This window comes from Bombus flavifrons, chromosome 18 (assembly GCF_040668555.2).
Source record: "Bombus flavifrons isolate JBK064 chromosome 18, iyBomFlav1_principal, whole genome shotgun sequence".
Classification (NCBI taxonomy): Eukaryota; Metazoa; Arthropoda; class Insecta; order Hymenoptera; family Apidae; genus Bombus; species Bombus flavifrons.
The window spans coordinates 2,162,010-2,185,083 of NC_138459.1; the positions used below are offsets into that span (position 1 = coordinate 2,162,010).

The 23,074-nt window shown below is 30.3% G+C and overlaps 1 long non-coding RNA gene across 1 annotated transcript; it reads right to left on the minus strand.

Moving 5' to 3' along the window:
* Window positions 1-706: 706 nt before the first annotated feature.
* On the minus strand, window positions 707-1,607 carry LOC138189082 (uncharacterized). The gene is made up of 2 exons (XR_011175868.1): window positions 1,460-1,607; window positions 707-819 (listed from the first exon to the last, which is right to left on the minus strand). It is a non-coding gene; the product is annotated as an uncharacterized LOC138189082 (long non-coding RNA).
* Between the last annotated feature and the right edge of the window lie 21,467 nt (window positions 1,608-23,074).

A 23,074-nucleotide genomic window follows, 5' to 3' on the forward strand; every position in this document is an offset into this window, starting at 1 on the left:
TTCCGCAAACAGGGAACCATAATCTATATTTGCACATACACTTTCTTGTATGAGGATTACTTGTTCAGAAGGTAACTTTCACTTTCACTATTTTAATCATTCATTGAATTAACACATTTCATATTCAAACAATAATCGGAGCACACATAATAATTTTCCTTTTTTTTTCCTTTTTAGGTTTCCGCTATCTATATTATTCGACAAACAGTGACACACTTCCTTCTGATTTAACCACAATATTGTTATAACATTTAGTAATATTGTATTTTGCATTGAAACAATTGAAGTTAATTCATTCATTTATTTCAGCTGGCTGTCGTACATTGTATTCCGCAAACAGGGATCCATAATCTATATTTGCACATACACTTTCTTGTATGAGGATTACTTGTTCACAAGATAACTTTCACTTTCACTATTTTAATTATTCATTGAATTAACACGTTTTATATTCAAACAATAATAGGAGCAAACGTAATAATTTTCTCTTTCCATTTTAGGTTTCCACTATCTGTATTATTCGACGAACAGTGTCACACTTCCTTTTGATTTAACCACAACATTTAGTAATATTGTATTTTGCATTGAAACAATTGACGTTATTTCATTCATTTATTTCAGCTGGCTGTTGTACATTGTATTGCGCAAACAGGGATCCATAATCTATATTTGCACATACACTTTCTTGTATGAGGATTACTAGTCCACAAGGTAACTTTCACTTTCACTATTTTAATTATTCATTGAATTAACACGTTTTATATTCAAACAATAATTGGAGCACACGTAATAATTTTCTTTTTCCTTTTTAGGTTTCCGCTATCTATATTATTTGACGAACAGTGTCACACTTCCTTCTGATTTAACCACAATATTGTTATAACATTTAGTAGTATTGTATTTTGCATTGAAACAATTGAAGTTAATTCATTCATTTATTTCAGCAGGCTGTCGTACATTGTATTCCGCAAACAGGGAACCATAATCTATATTTGCACATACACTTTCTTGTATGAGGATTACTTGTTCAGAAGGTAACTTTCACTTTCACTATTTTAATTATTCATTGAATTAACACGTTTTATATTCAAACAATAATAGGAGCAAACGTAATAATTTTCTCTTTCCATTTTAGGTTTCCACTATCTGTATTATTCGACGAACAGTGTCACACTTCCTTTTGATTTAACCACAACATTTAGTAATATTGTATTTTGCATTAAAACAATTGAAGTTAATTCATACATTTATTTCAGCAGGCTGTTGTACATTGTATTCCGCAAACAGGGATCCATAATCTATATTTGCACATACACTTTCTTGTATGAGGATTACTTGTTCACAAGATAACTTTCACTTTCACTATTTTAATCATTCATTGAATTAACACATTTTATATTCAAACAATAATCGGAGCACACATAATAATTTTCCTTTTTTTTTCTTTTTAGGCTTCCACCATCTGTATTTTTCGACGAACAGTGTCACACTCCCTTCTGATTTAACCACAATATAGTTATAACATTTAGTAATATTGTATTTTGCATTGAAACAATTGAAGTTAATTCATTCATTTATTTCAGCTGGCTGTCGTACATTGTATTCCGCAAACAGGGATCCATAATCTATATTTGCACATACACATTCTTGTATGAGGATTACTTGTTCACAAGGGAACTTTCACTTTCACTATTTTAATTATTCATTGAATTAACACATTTTATATTCAAACAATAATCGGAGCACACATAATAATTTCCCTTTTTTTTTCTTTTTAGGTTTCCGCTATCTGTATTATTCGACGAACAGTGTCACACTTCCTTCTGATTTAACCACAATATTGTTATAACATTTAGTAATATTGTATTTTGCATTGGAACAATTGAAGTTAATTCATTCATTTATTTCAGCTGGCTGTCGTACATTGTATTCCGCAAACAGGGACCCATAATCTATATTTGCACATACACTTTCCTGTATGAGGATTACTTGTTCACAAGGTAACTTTCACTTTCACTATTTTAATCATTCATTGAATTAACACATTTCATATTCAAACAATAATCGGAGCACACATAATAATTTTCCTTTTTTTTCCTTTTTAGGTTTCCGCTATCTATATTATTCGACGAACAGTGTCACACTTCCTTCTGATTTAACCACAATATTGTTATAACATTTAGTAATATTGTATTTTGCATTGAAACAATTGAAGTTAATTCATTCATTTATTTCAGCTGGCTGTCGTACATTGTATTCCGCAGACAGGGATCCATAATCTATATTTGCACATACACATTCTTGTATGAGGATTACTTGTTCACAAGGTAACTTTCACTTTCACTATTTTAATTATTCATTGAATTAACACGTTTTATATTCAAACAATAATCGGAGCACACGTAATAATGTTCTTTTTCCTTTTTAGGTTTCCACCATCTGTATTATTCGATGAGCAGTGTCACACTTCCTTCTGCTTTAATCACAATATTGTTATAACATTTAGTAATATTGTACTTTGCATTGGAACAATTGAAGTTAATTCATTCATTTATTTCAGCTGGCTGTCGTACATTGTATTCCGCAAACAGGGATCCATAATCTATATTTGCACATACACTTTCTTGTATGAGGATTACTTGTTCACAAGATAACTTTCACTTTCACTATTTTAATTATTCATTGAATTAACACGTTTTATATTCAAACAATAATAGGAGCACACATAATAATTTTCCTTTTTTTTTCTTTTTAGGCTTCCACCATCTGTATTTTTCGACGAACAGTGTCACACTTCCTTCTGATTTAACCACAATATTGTTATAACATTTAGTAATATTGTATTTTGCATTGAAACAATTGAAGTTAATTCATTCATTTATTTCAGCTGGCTGTCGTACATTGTATTCCGCAGACAGGGATCCATAATCTATATTTGCACATACACATTCTTGTATGAGGATTACTTGTTCACAAGGGAACTTTCACTTTCACTATTTTAATTATTCATTGAATTAACACATTTTATATTCAAACAATAATCGGAGCACACATAATAATTTCCCTTTTTTTTTCTTTTTAGGTTTCCGCTATCTGTATTATTCGACGAACAGTGTCACACTTCCTTCTGATTTAACCACAATATTGTTATAACATTTAGTAATATTGTATTTTGCATTGGAACAATTGAAGTTACTTCATTCATTTATTTCAGCTGGCTGTCGTACATTGTATTCCGCAAACAGGGACCCATAATCTATATTTGCACATACACTTTCCTGTATGAGGATTACTTGTTCACAAGGTAACTTTCACTTTCACTATTTTAATCATTCATTGAATTAACACATTTCATATTCAAACAATAATCGGAGCACACATAATAATTTTCCTTTTTTTTCCTTTTTAGGTTTCCGCTATCTATATTATTCGACGAACAGTGTCACACTTCCTTCTGATTTAACCACAATATTGTTATAACATTTAGTAATATTGTATTTTGCATTGAAACAATTGAAGTTAATTCATTCATTTATTTCAGCATGCTGTCGTACATTGTATTCCGCAAACAGGGAACCATAATCTATATTTGCACATACACTTTCTTGTATGAGGATTACTTGTTCAGAAGGTAACTTTCACTTTCACTATTTTAATCATTCATTGAATTGACACATTTCATATTCAAACAATAATCGGAGCACACGTAATAATGTTCTTTTTCCTTTTTAGGTTTCCACCATCTGTATTATTCGATGAGCAGTGTCACACTTCCTTCTGCTTTAATCACAATATTGTTATAACATTTAGTAATATTGTACTTTGCATTGGAACAATTGAAGTTAATTCATTCATTTATTTCAGCTGGCTGTCGTACATTGTATTCCGCAAACAGGGATCCATAATCTATATTTGCACATACACTTTCTTGTATGAGGATTACTTGTTCACAAGATAACTTTCACTTTCACTATTTTAATTATTCATTGAATTAACACGTTTTATATTCAAACAATAATAGGAGCACACGTAATAATTTTCTCTTCCCTTTTTAGGTTTCCACTATCTGTATTATTCGACGAACAGTTTCACACTTCCTTTTGATTTAACCACAACATTTAGTAATATTGTATTTTGCATTAAAACAATTGAAGTTAATTCATACATTTATTTCAGCAGGCTGTCGTACATTGTATTCCGCAAACAGGGATCCATAATCTATATTTGCACATACACTTTCTTGTATGAGGATTACTTGTTCACAAGATAACTTTCACTTTCACTATTTTAATCATTCATTGAATTAACACATTTTATATTCAAACAATAATCGGAGCACACATAATAATTTTCCTTTTTTTTTCTTTTTAGGCTTCCACCATCTGTATTTTTCGACGAACAGTGTCACACTCCCTTCTGATTTAACCACAATATAGTTATAACATTTAGTAATATTGTATTTTGCATTGAAACAATTGAAGTTAATTCATTCATTTATTTCAGCTGGCTGTCGTACATTGTATACCGCAAACAGGGATCCATAATCTATATTTGCACATACACATTCTTGTATGAGGATTACTTGTTCACAAGGGAACTTTCACTTTCACTATTTTAATTATTCATTGAATTAACACATTTTATATTCAAACAATAATCGGAGCACACATAATAATTTCCCTTTTTTTTTCTTTTTAGGTTTCCGCTATCTGTATTATTCGACGAACAGTGTCACACTTCCTTCTGATTTAACCACAATATTGTTATAACATTTAGTAATATTGTATTTTGCATTGGAACAATTGAAGTTACTTCATTCATTTATTTCAGCTGGCTGTCGTACATTGTATTCCGCAAACAGGGACCCATAATCTATATTTGCACATACACTTTCCTGTATGAGGATTACTTGTTCACAAGGTAACTTTCACTTTCACTATTTTAATCATTCATTGAATTAACACATTTCATATTCAAACAATAATCGGAGCACACATAATAATTTTCCTTTTTTTTCCTTTTTAGGTTTCCGCTATCTATATTATTCGACGAACAGTGTCACACTTCCTTCTGATTTAACCACAATATTGTTATAACATTTAGTAGTATTGTATTTTGCATTGAAACAATTGAAGTTAATTCATTCATTTATTTCAGCAGGCTGTCGTACATTGTATTCCGCAAACAGGGAACCATAATCTATATTTGCACATACACTTTCTTGTATGAGGATTACTTGTTCAGAAGGTAACTTTCACTTTCACTATTTTAATCATTCATTGAATTAACACATTTCATATTCAAACAATAATCGGAGCACACATAATAATTTTCCTTTTTTTTCCTTTTTAGGTTTCCGCTATCTATATTATTCGACAAACAGTGACACACTTCCTTCTGATTTAACCACAATATTGTTATAACATTTAGTAATATTGTATTTTGCATTGAAACAATTGAAGTTAATTCATTCATTTATTTCAGCTGGCTGTCGTACATTGTATTCCGCAAACAGGGATCCATAATCTATATTTGCACATACACTTTCTTGTATGAGGATTACTTGTTCACAAGATAACTTTCACTTTCACTATTTTAATTATTCATTGAATTAACACGTTTTATATTCAAACAATAATAGGAGCAAACGTAATAATTTTCTCTTTCCATTTTAGGTTTCCACTATCTGTATTATTCGACGAACAGTGTCACACTTCCTTTTGATTTAACCACAACATTTAGTAATATTGTATTTTGCATTGAAACAATTGACGTTATTTCATTCATTTATTTCAGCTGGCTGTTGTACATTGTATTGCGCAAACAGGGATCCATAATCTATATTTGCACATACACTTTCTTGTATGAGGATTACTAGTCCACAAGGTAACTTTCACTTTCACTATTTTAATTATTCATTGAATTAACACGTTTTATATTCAAACAATAATTGGAGCACACGTAATAATTTTCTTTTTCCTTTTTAGGTTTCCGCTATCTATATTATTTGACGAACAGTGTCACACTTCCTTCTGATTTAACCACAATATTGTTATAACATTTAGTAGTATTGTATTTTGCATTGAAACAATTGAAGTTAATTCATTCATTTATTTCAGCAGGCTGTCGTACATTGTATTCCGCAAACAGGGAACCATAATCTATATTTGCACATACACTTTCTTGTATGAGGATTACTTGTTCAGAAGGTAACTTTCACTTTCACTATTTTAATCATTCATTGAATTGACACATTTCATATTCAAACAATAATCGGAGCACACATAATAATTTTCCTTTTTTTTCCTTTTTAGGTTTCCGCTATCTATATTATTCGACAAACAGTGACACACTTCCTTCTGATTTAACCACAATATTGTTATAACATTTAGTAATATTGTATTTTGCATTGAAACAATTGAAGTTAATTCATTCATTTATTTCAGCTGGCTGTCGTACATTGTATTCCGCAAACAGGGATCCATAATCTATATTTGCACATACACTTTCTTGTATGAGGATTACTTGTTCACAAGATAACTTTCACTTTCACTATTTTAATTATTCATTGAATTAACACGTTTTATATTCAAACAATAATAGGAGCACACGTAATAATTTTCTCTTCCCTTTTTAGGTTTCCACTATCTGTATTATTCGACGAACAGTGTCACACTTGCTTTTGATTTAACCACAACATTTAGTAATATTGTATTTTGCATTAAAACAATTGAAGTTAATTCATACATTTATTTCAGCAGGCTGTCGTACATTGTATTCCGCAAACAGGGATCCATAATCTATATTTGCACATACACTTTCTTGTATGAGGATTACTTGTTCACAAGATAACTTTCACTTTCACTATTTTAATCATTCATTGAATTAACACATTTTATATTCAAACAATAATCGGAGCACACATAATAATTTTCCTTTTTTTTTCTTTTTAGGCTTCCACCATCTGTATTTTTCGACGAACAGTGTCACACTCCCTTCTGATTTAACCACAATATTGTTATAACATTTAGTAATATTGTATTTTGCATTGAAACAATTGAAGTTAATTCATTCATTTATTTCAGCTGGCTGTCGTACATTGTATTGCGCAAACAGGGATCCATAATCTATATTTGCACATACACTTTCTTGTATGAGGATTACTAGTCCACAAGGTAACTTTCACTTTCACTATTTTAATTATTCATTGAATTAACACGTTTTATATTCAAACAATAATTGGAGCACACGTAATAATTTTCTTTTTCCTTTTTAGGTTTCCGCTATCTATATTATTTGACGAACAGTGTAACACTTCCTTCTGATTTAACCACAATATTGTTATAACATTTAGTAGTATTGTATTTTGCATTGAAACAATTGAAGTTAATTCATTCATTTATTTCAGCAGGCTGTCGTACATTGTATTCCGCAAACAGGGAACCATAATCTATATTTGCACATACACTTTCTTGTATGAGGATTACTTGTTCAGAAGGTAACTTTCACTTTCACTATTTTAATCATTCATTGAATTAACACATTTCATATTCAAACAATAATCGGAGCACACATAATAATTTTCCTTTTTTTTCCTTTTTAGGTTTCCGCTATCTATATTATTCGACAAACAGTGACACACTTCCTTCTGATTTAACCACAATGTTGTTATAACATTTAGTAATATTGTATTTTGCATTGAAACAATTGAAGTTAATTCATTCATTTATTTCAGCTGGCTGTCGTACATTGTATTCCGCAAACAGGGATCCATAATCTATATTTGCACATACACTTTCTTGTATGAGGATTACTTGTTCACAAGATAACTTTCACTTTCACTATTTTAATTATTCATTGAATTAACACGTTTTATATTCAAACAATAATAGGAGCACACGTAATAATTTTCTCTTCCCTTTTTAGGTTTCCACTATCTGTATTATTCGACGAACAGTGTCACACTTCCTTTTGATTTAACCACAACATTTAGTAATATTGTATTTTGCATTAAAACAATTGAAGTTAATTCATACATTTATTTCAGCAGGCTGTCGTACATTGTATTCCGCAAACAGGGATCCATAATCTATATTTGCACATACACTTTCTTGTATGAGGATTACTTGTTCACAAGATAACTTTCACTTTCACTATTTTAATCATTCATTGAATTAACACATTTTATATTCAAACAATAATCGGAGCACACATAATAATTTTCCTTTTTTTTTCTTTTTAGGCTTCCACCATCTGTATTTTTCGACGAACAGTGTCACACTCCCTTCTGATTTAACCACAATATAGTTATAACATTTAGTAATATTGTATTTTGCATTGAAACAATTGAAGTTAATTCATTCATTTATTTCAGCTGGCTGTCGTACATTGTATTCCGCAAACAGGGATCCATAATCTATATTTGCACATACACATTCTTGTATGAGGATTACTTGTTCACAAGGGAACTTTCACTTTCACTATTTTAATTATTCATTGAATTAACACATTTTATATTCAAACAATAATCGGAGCGCACATAATAATTTCCCTTTTTTTTTCTTTTTAGGTTTCCGCTATCTGTATTATTCGACGAACAGTGTCACACTTCCTTCTGATTTAACCACAATATTGTTATAACATTTAGTAATATTGTATTTTGCATTGGAACAATTGAAGTTAATTCATTCATTTATTTCAGCTGGCTGTCGTACATTGTATTCCGCAAACAGGGACCCATAATCTATATTTGCACATACACTTTCCTGTATGAGGATTACTTGTTCACAAGGTAACTTTCACTTTCACTATTTTAATCATTCATTGAATTAACACATTTCATATTCAAACAATAATCGGAGCACACATAATAATTTTCCTTTTTTTTCCTTTTTAGGTTTCCGCTATCTATATTATTCGACGAACAGTGTCACACTTCCTTCTGATTTAACCACAATATTGTTATAACATTTAGTAATATTGTATTTTGCATTGAAACAATTGAAGTTAATTCATTCATTTATTTCAGCTGGCTGTCGTACATTGTATTCCGCAGACAGGGATCCATAATCTATATTTGCACATACACATTCTTGTATGAGGATTACTTGTTCACAAGGTAACTTTCACTTTCACTATTTTAATTATTCATTGAATTAACACGTTTTATATTCAAACAATAATCGGAGCACACGTAATAATGTTCTTTTTCCTTTTTAGGTTTCCACCATCTGTATTATTCGATGAGCAGTGTCACACTTCCTTCTGCTTTAATCACAATATTGTTATAACATTTAGTAATATTGTACTTTGCATTGGAACAATTGAAGTTAATTCAATCATTTATTTCAGCTGGCTGTCGTACATTGTATTCCGCAAACAGGGACCCATAATCTATATTTGCACATACACTTTCCTGTATGAGGATTACTTGTTCACAAGGTAACTTTCACTTTCACTATTTTAATCATTCATTGAATTAACACATTTCATATTCAAACAATAAACGGAGCACACATAATAATTTTCCTTTTTTTTCCTTTTTAGGTTTCCGCTATCTATATTATTCGACGAACAGTGTCACACTTCCATCTGATTTAACCACAATATTGTTATAACATTTAGTAATATTGTATTTTGCATTGAAACAATTGAAGTTAATTCATTCATTTAATTCAGCAGGCTGTCGTACATTGTATTCCGCAAACAGGGAACCATAATCTATATTTGCACATACACTTTCTTGTATGAGGATTACTTGTTCAGAAGGTAACTTTCACTTTCACTATTTTAATCATTCATTGAATTAACACATTTCATATTCAAACAATAATCGGAGCACACATAATAATTTTCCTTTTTTTTTCCTTTTTAGGTTTCCGCTATCTATATTATTCGACAAACAGTGACACACTTCCTTCTGATTTAACCACAATATTGTTATAACATTTAGTAATATTGTATTTTGCATTGAAACAATTGAAGTTAATTCATTCATTTATTTCAGCTGGCTGTAGTACATTGTATTCCGCAGACAGGGATCCATAATCTATATTTGCACATACACTTTCTTGTATGAGGATTACTTGTTCAGAAGGTAACTTTCACTTTCACTATTTTAATCATTCATTGAATTGACACATTTCATATTCAAACAATAATCGGAGCACACATAATAATTTTCCTTTTTTTTCCTTTTTAGGTTTCCGCTATCTATATTATTCGACAAACAGTGACACACTTCCTTCTGATTTAACCACAATATTGTTATAACATTTAGTAATATTGTATTTTGCATTGAAACAATTGAAGTTAATTCATTCATTTATTTCAGCTGGCTGTCGTACATTGTATTCCGCAAACAGGGATCCATAATCTATATTTGCACATACACTTTCTTGTATGAGGATTACTTGTTCACAAGATAACTTTCACTTTCACTATTTTAATTATTCATTGAATTAACACGTTTTATATTCAAACAATAATAGGAGCACACGTAATAATTTTCTCTTCCCTTTTTAGGTTTCCACTATCTGTATTATTCGACGAACAGTGTCACACTTGCTTTTGATTTAACCACAACATTTAGTAATATTGTATTTTGCATTAAAACAATTGAAGTTAATTCATACATTTATTTCAGCAGGCTGTCGTACATTGTATTCCGCAAACAGGGATCCATAATCTATATTTGCACATACACTTTCTTGTATGAGGATTACTTGTTCACAAGATAACTTTCACTTTCACTATTTTAATCATTCATTGAATTAACACATTTTATATTCAAACAATAATCGGAGCACACATAATAATTTTCCTTTTTTTTTCTTTTTAGGCTTCCACCATCTGTATTTTTCGACGAACAGTGTCACACTCCCTTCTGATTTAACCACAATATTGTTATAACATTTAGTAATATTGTATTTTGCATTGAAACAATTGAAGTTAATTCATTCATTTATTTCAGCTGGCTGTCGTACATTGTATTGCGCAAACAGGGATCCATAATCTATATTTGCACATACACTTTCTTGTATGAGGATTACTTGTTCAGAAGGTAACTTTCACTTTCACTATTTTAATCATTCATTGAATTAACACATTTCATATTCAAACAATAATCGGAGCACACATAATAATTTTCCTTTTTTTTCCTTTTTAGGTTTCCGCTATCTATATTATTCGACAAACAGTGACACACTTCCTTCTGATTTAACCACAATATTGTTATAACATTTAGTAATATTGTATTTTGCATTGAAACAATTGAAGTTAATTCATTCATTTATTTCAACTGGCTGTCGTACATTGTATTCCGCAAACAGGGATCCATAATCTATATTTGCACATACACTTTCTTGTATGAGGATTACTTGTTCACAAGATAACTTTCACTTTCACTATTTTAATTATTCATTGAATTAACACGTTTTATATTCAAACAATAATAGGAGCACACGTAATAATTTTCTCTTCCCTTTTTAGGTTTCCACTATCTGTATTATTCGACGAACAGTGTCACACTTCCTTTTGATTTAACCACAACATTTAGTAATATTGTATTTTGCATTAAAACAATTGAAGTTAATTCATACATTTATTTCAGCAGGCTGTCGTACATTGTATTCCGCAAACAGGGAACCATAATCTATATTTGCACATACACTTTCCTGTATGAGGATTACTTGTTCACAAGGTAACTTTCACTTTCACTATTTTAATCATTCATTGAATTAACACATTTCATATTCAAACAATAAACGGAGCACACATAATAATTTTCCTTTTTTTTCCTTTTTAGGTTTCCGCTATCTATATTATTCGACGAACAGTGTCACACTTCCATCTGATTTAACCACAATATTGTTATAACATTTAGTAATATTGTATTTTGCATTGAAACAATTGAAGTTAATTCATTCATTTAATTCAGCAGGCTGTCGTACATTGTATTCCGCAAACAGGGAACCATAATCTATATTTGCACATACACTTTCTTGTATGAGGATTACTTGTTCAGAAGGTAACTTTCACTTTCACTATTTTAATCATTCATTGAATTAACACATTTCATATTCAAACAATAATCGGAGCACACATAATAATTTTCCTTTTTTTTTCCTTTTTAGGTTTCCGCTATCTATATTATTCGACAAACAGTGACACACTTCCTTCTGATTTAACCACAATATTGTTATAACATTTAGTAATATTGTATTTTGCATTGAAACAATTGAAGTTAATTCATTCATTTATTTCAGCTGGCTGTAGTACATTGTATTCCGCAGACAGGGATCCATAATCTATATTTGCACATACACATTCTTGTATGGGGATTACTTGTTCACAAGGTAACTTTCACTTTCACTATTTTAATTATTCATTGAATTAACACGTTTTATATTCAAACAATAATCGGAGCACACGTAATAATGTTCTTTTTCCTTTTCAGGTTTCCACCATCTGTATTATTCGATGAGCAGTGTCGCACTTCCTTCTGCTTTAACCACAATATTGTTATAACATTTAGTAATATTGTATTTTGCATTGGAACAATTGAAGTTAATTCAATCATTTATTTCAGCTGGCTGTCGTACATTGTATTCCGCAAACAGGGACCCATAATCTATATTTGCACATACACTTTCCTGTATGAGGATTACTTGTTCACAAGATAACTTTCACTTTCACTATTTTAATCATTCATTGAATTAACACATTTTATATTCAAACAATAATCGGAGCACACATAATAATTTTCCTTGTTTTTTCTTTTTAGGTTTCCGCTATCTATATTATTCGACGAACAGTGTCACACTTCCTTCTGATTTAACCACAATATTGTTATAACATTTAGTAATATTGTATTTTGCATTGAAACAATTGAAGTTAATTCATTCATTTATTTCAGCTGGCTGTCGTACATTGTATTCCGCAGACAGGGATCCATAATCTATATTTGCACATACACATTCTTGTATGGGGATTACTTGTTCACAAGGTAACTTTCACTTTCACTATTTTAATTATTCATTGAATTAACACGTTTTATATTCAAACAATAATCGGAGCACACGTAATAATGTTCTTTTTCCTTTTCAGGTTTCCACCATCTGTATTATTCGATGAGCAGTGTCACACTTCCTTCTGCTTTAACCACAATATTGTTATAACATTTAGTAATATTGTATTTTGCATTGGAACAATTGAAGTTAATTCAATCATTTATTTCAGCTGGCTGTCGTACATTGTATTCCGCAAACAGGGACCCATAATCTATATTTGCACATACACTTTCCTGTATGAGGATTACTTGTTCACAAGATAACTTTCACTTTCACTATTTTAATCATTCATTGAATTAACACATTTCATATTCAAACAATAATCGGAGCACACATAATAATTTTCCTTTTTTTCCTTTTTAGGTTTCCGCTATCTATATTATTCGACGAACAGCGTCACACTTCCTTCTGATTTAACCACAATATTGTTATAACATTTAGTAATATTGTATTTTGCATTGAAACAATTGAAGTTAATTCATTCATTTATTTCAGCTGGCTGTCGTATATTGTATTCCGCAAACAGGGATCCATAATCTATATTTGCACATACACTTTCTTGTATGAGTATTACTTGTTCACAAGGTAACTTTCACTTTTACTATTTTAATTATTCATTGAATTAACACGTTTTATATTCAAACAATAATAGGAGCACACGTAATAATTTTCTCTTTCCTTTTTAGGTTTCCACTATCTGTATTATTCGATGAACAGTGTCACACTTCCTTTTGATTTAACCACAATATTGTTATAACATTTAGTAATATTGTACTTTGCATTGGAACAATTGAAGTTAATTCAATCATTTATTTCAGCAGGCTGTCGTACATTGTATTCCGCAAACAGGGATCCATAATCTATATTTGCACATACACTTTCTTGTATGAGGATTACTTGTTCACAAGATAACTTTCACTTTCACTATTTTAATCATTCATTGAATTAACACATTTTATATTCAAACAATAATCGGAGCACACATAATAATTTTCCTTTTTTTTTCTTTTTAGGCTTCCACCATCTGTATTTTTCGACGAACAGTGTCACACTCCCTTCTGATTTAACCACAATATAGTTATAACATTTAGTAATATTGTATTTTGCATTGAAACAATTGAAGTTAATTCATTCATTTATTTCAGCTGGCTGTCGTACATTGTATTCCGCAAACAGGGATCCATAATCTATATTTGCACATACACATTCTTGTATGAGGATTACTTGTTCACAAGGGAACTTTCACTTTCACTATTTTAATTATTCATTGAATTAACACATTTTATATTCAAACAATAATCGGAGCACACATAATAATTTCCCTTTTTTCTTCTTTTTAGGTTTCCGCTATCTGTATTATTCGACGAACAGTGTCACACTTCCTTCTGATTTAACCACAATATTGTTATAACATTTAGTAATATTGTATTTTGCATTGGAACAATTGAAGTTAATTCATTCATTTATTTCAGCTGGCTGTCGTACATTGTATTCCGCAAACAGGGACCCATAATCTATATTTGCACATACACTTTCCTGTATGAGGATTACTTGTTCACAAGGTAACTTTCACTTTCACTATTTTAATCATTCATTGAATTAACACATTTCATATTCAAACAATAATCGGAGCACACATAATAATTTTCCTTTTTTTTCCTTTTTAGGTTTCCGCTATCTATATTATTCGACGAACAGTGTCACACTTCCTTCTGATTTAACCACAATATTGTTATAACATTTAGTAATATTGTATTTTGCATTGGAACAATTGAAGTTAATTCATTCATTTATTTCAGCTGGCTGTCGTACATTGTATTCCGCAAACAGGGACCCATAATCTATATTTGCACATACACTTTCCTGTATGAGGATTACTTGTTCACAAGGTAACTTTCACTTTCACTATTTTAATCATTCATTGAATTAACACATTTCATATTCAAACAATAATCGGAGCACACATAATAATTTTCCTTTTTTTTCCTTTTTAGGTTTCCGCTATCTATATTATTCGACGAACAGTGTCACACTTCCTTCTGATTTAACCACAATATTGTTATAACATTTAGTAATATTGTATTTTGCATTGAAACAATTGAAGTTAATTCATTCATTTATTTCAGCTGGCTGTCGTACATTGTATTCCGCAGACAGGGATCCATAATCTATATTTGCACATACACATTCTTGTATGAGGATTACTTGTTCACAAGGTAACTTTCACTTTCACTATTTTAATTATTCATTGAATTAACACGTTTTATATTCAAACAATAATCGGAGCACACGTAATAATGTTCTTTTTCCTTTTTAGGTTTCCACCATCTGTATTATTCGATGAGCAGTGTCACACTTCCTTCTGCTTTAATCACAATATTGTTATAACATTTAGTAATATTGTACTTTGCATTGGAACAATTGAAGTTAATTCAATCATTTATTTCAGCTGGCTGTCGTACATTGTATTCCGCAAACAGGGACCCATAATCTATATTTGCACATACACTTTCCTGTATGAGGATTACTTGTTCACAAGGTAACTTTCACTTTCACTATTTTAATCATTCATTGAATTAACACATTTCATATTCAAACAATAAACGGAGCACACATAATAATTTTCCTTTTTTTTCCTTTTTAGGTTTCCGCTATCTATATTATTCGACGAACAGTGTCACACTTCCATCTGATTTAACCACAATATTGTTATAACATTTAGTAATATTGTATTTTGCATTGAAACAATTGAAGTTAATTCATTCATTTAATTCAGCAGGCTGTCGTACATTGTATTCCGCAAACAGGGAACCATAATCTATATTTGCACATACACTTTCTTGTATGAGGATTACTTGTTCAGAAGGTAACTTTCACTTTCACTATTTTAATCATTCATTGAATTAACACATTTCATATTCAAACAATAATCGGAGCACACATAATAATTTTCCTTTTTTTTTCCTTTTTAGGTTTCCGCTATCTATATTATTCGACAAACAGTGACACACTTCCTTCTGATTTAACCACAATATTGTTATAACATTTAGTAATATTGTATTTTGCATTGAAACAATTGAAGTTAATTCATTCATTTATTTCAGCTGGCTGTAGTACATTGTATTCCGCAGACAGGGATCCATAATCTATATTTGCACATACACTTTCTTGTATGAGGATTACTTGTTCAGAAGGTAACTTTCACTTTCACTATTTTAATCATTCATTGAATTGACACATTTCATATTCAAACAATAATCGGAGCACACATAATAATTTTCCTTTTTTTTCCTTTTTAGGTTTCCGCTATCTATATTATTCGACAAACAGTGACACACTTCCTTCTGATTTAACCACAATATTGTTATAACATTTAGTAATATTGTATTTTGCATTGAAACAATTGAAGTTAATTCATTCATTTATTTCAGCTGGCTGTCGTACATTGTATTCCGCAAACAGGGATCCATAATCTATATTTGCACATACACTTTCTTGTATGAGGATTACTTGTTCACAAGATAACTTTCACTTTCACTATTTTAATTATTCATTGAATTAACACGTTTTATATTCAAACAATAATAGGAGCACACGTAATAATTTTCTCTTCCCTTTTTAGGTTTCCACTATCTGTATTATTCGACGAACAGTGTCACACTTGCTTTTGATTTAACCACAACATTTAGTAATATTGTATTTTGCATTAAAACAATTGAAGTTAATTCATACATTTATTTCAGCAGGCTGTCGTACATTGTATTCCGCAAACAGGGATCCATAATCTATATTTGCACATACACTTTCTTGTATGAGGATTACTTGTTCACAAGATAACTTTCACTTTCACTATTTTAATCATTCATTGAATTAACACATTTTATATTCAAACAATAATCGGAGCACACATAATAATTTTCCTTTTTTTTTCTTTTTAGGCTTCCACCATCTGTATTTTTCGACGAACAGTGTCACACTCCCTTCTGATTTAACCACAATATTGTTATAACATTTAGTAATATTGTATTTTGCATTGAAACAATTGAAGTTAATTCATTCATTTATTTCAGCTGGCTGTCGTACATTGTATTGCGCAAACAGGGATCCATAATCTATATTTGCACATACACTTTCTTGTATGAGGATTACTAGTCCACAAGGTAACTTTCACTTTCACTATTTTAATTATTCATTGAATTAACACGTTTTATATTCAAACAATAATCGGAGCACACGTAATAATGTTCTTTTTCCTTTTCAGGTTTCCACCATCTGTATTATTCGATGAGCAGTGTCACACTTCCTTCTGCTTTAACCACAATATTGTTATAACATTTAGTAATATTGTATTTTGCATTGGAACAATTGAAGTTAATTCAATCATTTATTTCAGCTGGCTGTCGTACATTGTATTCCGCAAACAGGGACCCATAATCTATATTTGCACATACACTTTCCTGTATGAGGATTACTTGTTCACAAGATAACTTTCACTTTCACTATTTTAATCATTCATTGAATTAACACATTTCATATTCAAACAATAATCGGAGCACACATAATAATTTTCCTTTTTTTCCTTTTTAGGTTTCCGCTATCTATATTATTCGACGAACAGCGTCACACTTCCTTCTGATTTAACCACAATATTGTTATAACATTTAGTAATATTGTATTTTGCATTGAAACAATTGAAGTTAATTCATTCATTTATTTCAGCTGGCTGTCGTATATTGTATTCCGCAAACAGGGATCCATAATCTATATTTGCACATACACTTTCTTGTATGAGTATTACTTGTTCACAAGGTAACTTTCACTTTTACTATTTTAATTATTCATTGAATTAACACGTTTTATATTCAAACAATAATAGGAGCACACGTAATAATTTTCTCTTTCCTTTTTAGGTTTCCACTATCTGTATTATTCGATGAACAGTGTCACACTTCCTTTTGATTTAACCACAATATTGTTATAACATTTAGTAATATTGTACTTTGCATTGGAACAATTGAAGTTAATTCAATCATTTATTTCAGCAGGCTGTCGTACATTGTATTCCGCAAACAGGGATCCATAATCTATATTTGCACATACACTTTCTTGTATGAGGATTACTTGTTCACAAGATAACTTTCACTTTCACTATTTTAATCATTCATTGAATTAACACATTTTATATTCAAACAATAATCGGAGCACACATAATAATTTTCCTTTTTTTTTCTTTTTAGGCTTCCACCATCTGTATTTTTCGACGAACAGTGTCACACTCCCTTCTGATTTAACCACAATATAGTTATAACATTTAGTAATATTGTATTTTGCATTGAAACAATTGAAGTTAATTCATTCATTTATTTCAGCTGGCTGTCGTACATTGTATTCCGCAAACAGGGATCCATAATCTATATTTGCACATACACATTCTTGTATGAGGATTACTTGTTCACAAGGGAACTTTCACTTTCACTATTTTAATTATTCATTGAATTAACACATTTTATATTCAAACAATAATCGGAGCACACATAATAATTTCCCTTTTTTCTTCTTTTTAGGTTTCCGCTATCTGTATTATTCGACGAACAGTGTCACACTTCCTTCTGATTTAACCACAATATTGTTATAACATTTAGTAATATTGTATTTTGCATTGGAACAATTGAAGTTAATTCATTCATTTATTTCAGCTGGCTGTCGTACATTGTATTCCGCAAACAGGGACCCATAATCTATATTTGCACATACACTTTCCTGTATGAGGATTACTTGTTCACAAGGTAACTTTCACTTTCACTATTTTAATCATTCATTGAATTAACACATTTCATATTCAAACAATAATCGGAGCACACATAATAATTTTCCTTTTTTTTCCTTTTTAGGTTTCCGCTATCTATATTATTCGACGAACAGTGTCACACTTCCTTCTGATTTAACCACAATATTGTTATAACATTTAGTAATATTGTATTTTGCATTGAAACAATTGAAGTTAATTCATTCATTTATTTCAGCTGGCTGTCGTACATTGTATTCCGCAGACAGGGATCCATAATCTATATTTGCACATACACATTCTTGTATGAGGATTACTTGTTCACAAGGTAACTTTCACTTTCACTATTTTAATTATTCATTGAATTAACACGTTTTATATTCAAACAATAATCGGAGCACACGTAATAATGTTCTTTTTCCTTTTTAGGTTTCCACCATCTGTATTATTCGATGAGCAGTGTCACACTTCCTTCTGCTTTAATCACAATATTGTTATAACATTTAGTAATATTGTACTTTGCATTGGAACAATTGAAGTTAATTCAATCATTTATTTCAGCTGGCTGTCGTACATTGTATTCCGCAAACAGGGACCCATAATCTATATTTGCACATACACTTTCCTGTATGAGGATTACTTGTTCACAAGGTAACTTTCACTTTCACTATTTTAATCATTCATTGAATTAACACATTTCATATTCAAACAATAAACGGAGCACACATAATAATTTTCCTTTTTTTTCCTTTTTAGGTTTCCGCTATCTATATTATTCGACGAACAGTGTCACACTTCCATCTGATTTAACCACAATATTGTTATAACATTTAGTAATATTGTATTTTGCATTGAAACAATTGAAGTTAATTCATTCATTTAATTCAGCAGGCTGTCGTACATTGTATTCCGCAAACAGGGAACCATAATCTATATTTGCACATACACTTTCTTGTATGAGGATTACTTGTTCAGAAGGTAACTTTCACTTTCACTATTTTAATCATTCATTGAATTAACACATTTCATATTCAAACAATAATCGGAGCACACATAATAATTTTCCTTTTTTTTTCCTTTTTAGGTTTCCGCTATCTATATTATTCGACAAACAGTGACACACTTCCTTCTGATTTAACCACAATATTGTTATAACATTTAGTAATATTGTATTTTGCATTGAAACAATTGAAGTTAATTCATTCATTTATTTCAGCTGGCTGTAGTACATTGTATTCCGCAGACAGGGATCCATAATCTATATTTGCACATACACTTTCTTGTATGAGGATTACTTGTTCAGAAGGTAACTTTCACTTTCACTATTTTAATCATTCATTGAATTGACACATTTCATATTCAAACAATAATCGGAGCACACATAATAATTTTCCTTTTTTTTCCTTTTTAGGTTTCCGCTATCTATATTATTCGACAAACAGTGACACACTTCCTTCTGATTTAACCACAATATTGTTATAACATTTAGTAATATTGTATTTTGCATTGAAACAATTGAAGTTAATTCATTCATTTATTTCAGCTGGCTGTCGTACATTGTATTCCGCAAACAGGGATCCATAATCTATATTTGCACATACACTTTCTTGTATGAGGATTACTTGTTCACAAGATAACTTTCACTTTCACTATTTTAATTATTCATTGAATTAACACGTTTTATATTCAAACAATAATAGGAGCACACGTAATAATTTTCTCTTCCCTTTTTAGGTTTCCACTATCTGTATTATTCGACGAACAGTGTCACACTTGCTTTTGATTTAACCACAACATTTAGTAATATTGTATTTTGCATTAAAACAATTGAAGTTAATTCATACATTTATTTCAGCAGGCTGTCGTACATTGTATTCCGCAAACAGGGATCCATAATCTATATTTGCACATACACTTTCTTGTATGAGGATTACTTGTTCACAAGATAACTTTCACTTTCACTATTTTAATCATTCATTGAATTAACACATTTTATATTCAAACAATAATCGGAGCACACATAATAATTTTCCTTTTTTTTTCTTTTTAGGCTTCCACCATCTGTATTTTTCGACGAACAGTGTCACACTCCCTTCTGATTTAACCACAATATTGTTATAACATTTAGTAATATTGTATTTTGCATTGAAACAATTGAAGTTAATTCATTCATTTATTTCAGCTGGCTGTCGTACATTGTATTGCGCAAACAGGGATCCATAATCTATATTTGCACATACACTTTCTTGTATGAGGATTACTAGTCCACAAGGTAACTTTCACTTTCACTATTTTAATTATTCATTGAATTAACACGTTTTATATTCAAACAATAATTGGAGCACACGTAATAATTTTCTTTTTCCTTTTTAGGTTTCCGCTATCTATATTATTTGACGAACAGTGTCACACTTCCTTCTGATTTAACCACAATATTGTTATAACATTTAGTAGTATTGTATTTTGCATTGAAACAATTGAAGTTAATTCATTCATTTATTTCAGCAGGCTGTCGTACATTGTATTCCGCAAACAGGGAACCATAATCTATATTTGCACATACACTTTCTTGTATGAGGATTACTTGTTCAGAAGGTAACTTTCACTTTCACTATTTTAATCATTCATTGAATTAACACATTTCATATTCAAACAATAATCGGAGCACACATAATAATTTTCCTTTTTTTTCCTTTTTAGGTTTCCGCTATCTATATTATTCGACAAACAGTGACACACTTCCTTCTGATTTAACCACAATATTGTTATAACATTTAGTAATATTGTATTTTGCATTGAAACAATTGAAGTTAATTCATTCATTTATTTCAACTGGCTGTCGTACATTGTATTCCGCAAACAGGGATCCATAATCTATATTTGCACATACACTTTCTTGTATGAGGATTACTTGTTCAGAAGATAACTTTCACTTTCACTATTTTAATTATTCATTGAATTAACACGTTTTATATTCAAACAATAATAGGAGCACACGTAATAATTTTCTCTTCCCTTTTTAGGTTTCCACTATCTGTATTATTCGACGAACAGTGTCACACTTCCTTTTGATTTAACCACAACATTTAGTAATATTGTATTTTGCATTAAAACAATTGAAGTTAATTCATACATTTATTTCAGCAGGCTGTCGTACATTGTATTCCGCAAACAGGGAACCATAATCTATATTTGCACATACACTTTCCTGTATGAGGATTACTTGTTCACAAGGTAACTTTCACTTTCACTATTTTAATCATTCATTGAATTAACACATTTCATATTCAAACAATAAACGGAGCACACATAATAATTTTCCTTTTTTTTCCTTTTTAGGTTTCCGCTATCTATATTATTCGACGAACAGTGTCACACTTCCATCTGATTTAACCACAATATTGTTATAACATTTAGTAATATTGTATTTTGCATTGAAACAATTGAAGTTAATTCATTCATTTAATTCAGCAGGCTGTCGTACATTGTATTCCGCAAACAGGGAACCATAATCTATATTTGCACATACACTTTCTTGTATGAGGATTACTTGTTCAGAAGGTAACTTTCACTTTCACTATTTTAATCATTCATTGAATTAACACATTTCATATTCAAACAATAATCGGAGCACACATAATAATTTTCCTTTTTTTTTCCTTTTTAGGTTTCCGCTATCTATATTATTCGACAAACAGTGACACACTTCCTTCTGATTTAACCACAATATTGTTATAACATTTAGTAATATTGTATTTTGCATTGAAACAATTGAAGTTAATTCATTCATTTATTTCAGCTGGCTGTAGTACATTGTATTCCGCAGACAGGGATCCATAATCTATATTTGCACATACACATTCTTGTATGGGGATTACTTGTTCACAAGGTAACTTTCACTTTCACTATTTTAATTATTCATTGAATTAACACGTTTTATATTCAAACAATAATCGGAGCACACGTAATAATGTTCTTTTTCCTTTTCAGGTTTCCACCATCTGTATTATTCGATGAGCAGTGTCGCACTTCCTTCTGCTTTAACCACAATATTGTTATAACATTTAGTAATATTGTATTTTGCATTGGAACAATTGAAGTTAATTCAATCATTTATTTCAGCTGGCTGTCGTACATTGTATTCCGCAAACAGGGACCCATAATCTATATTTGCACATACACTTTCCTGTATGAGGATTACTTGTTCACAAGATAACTT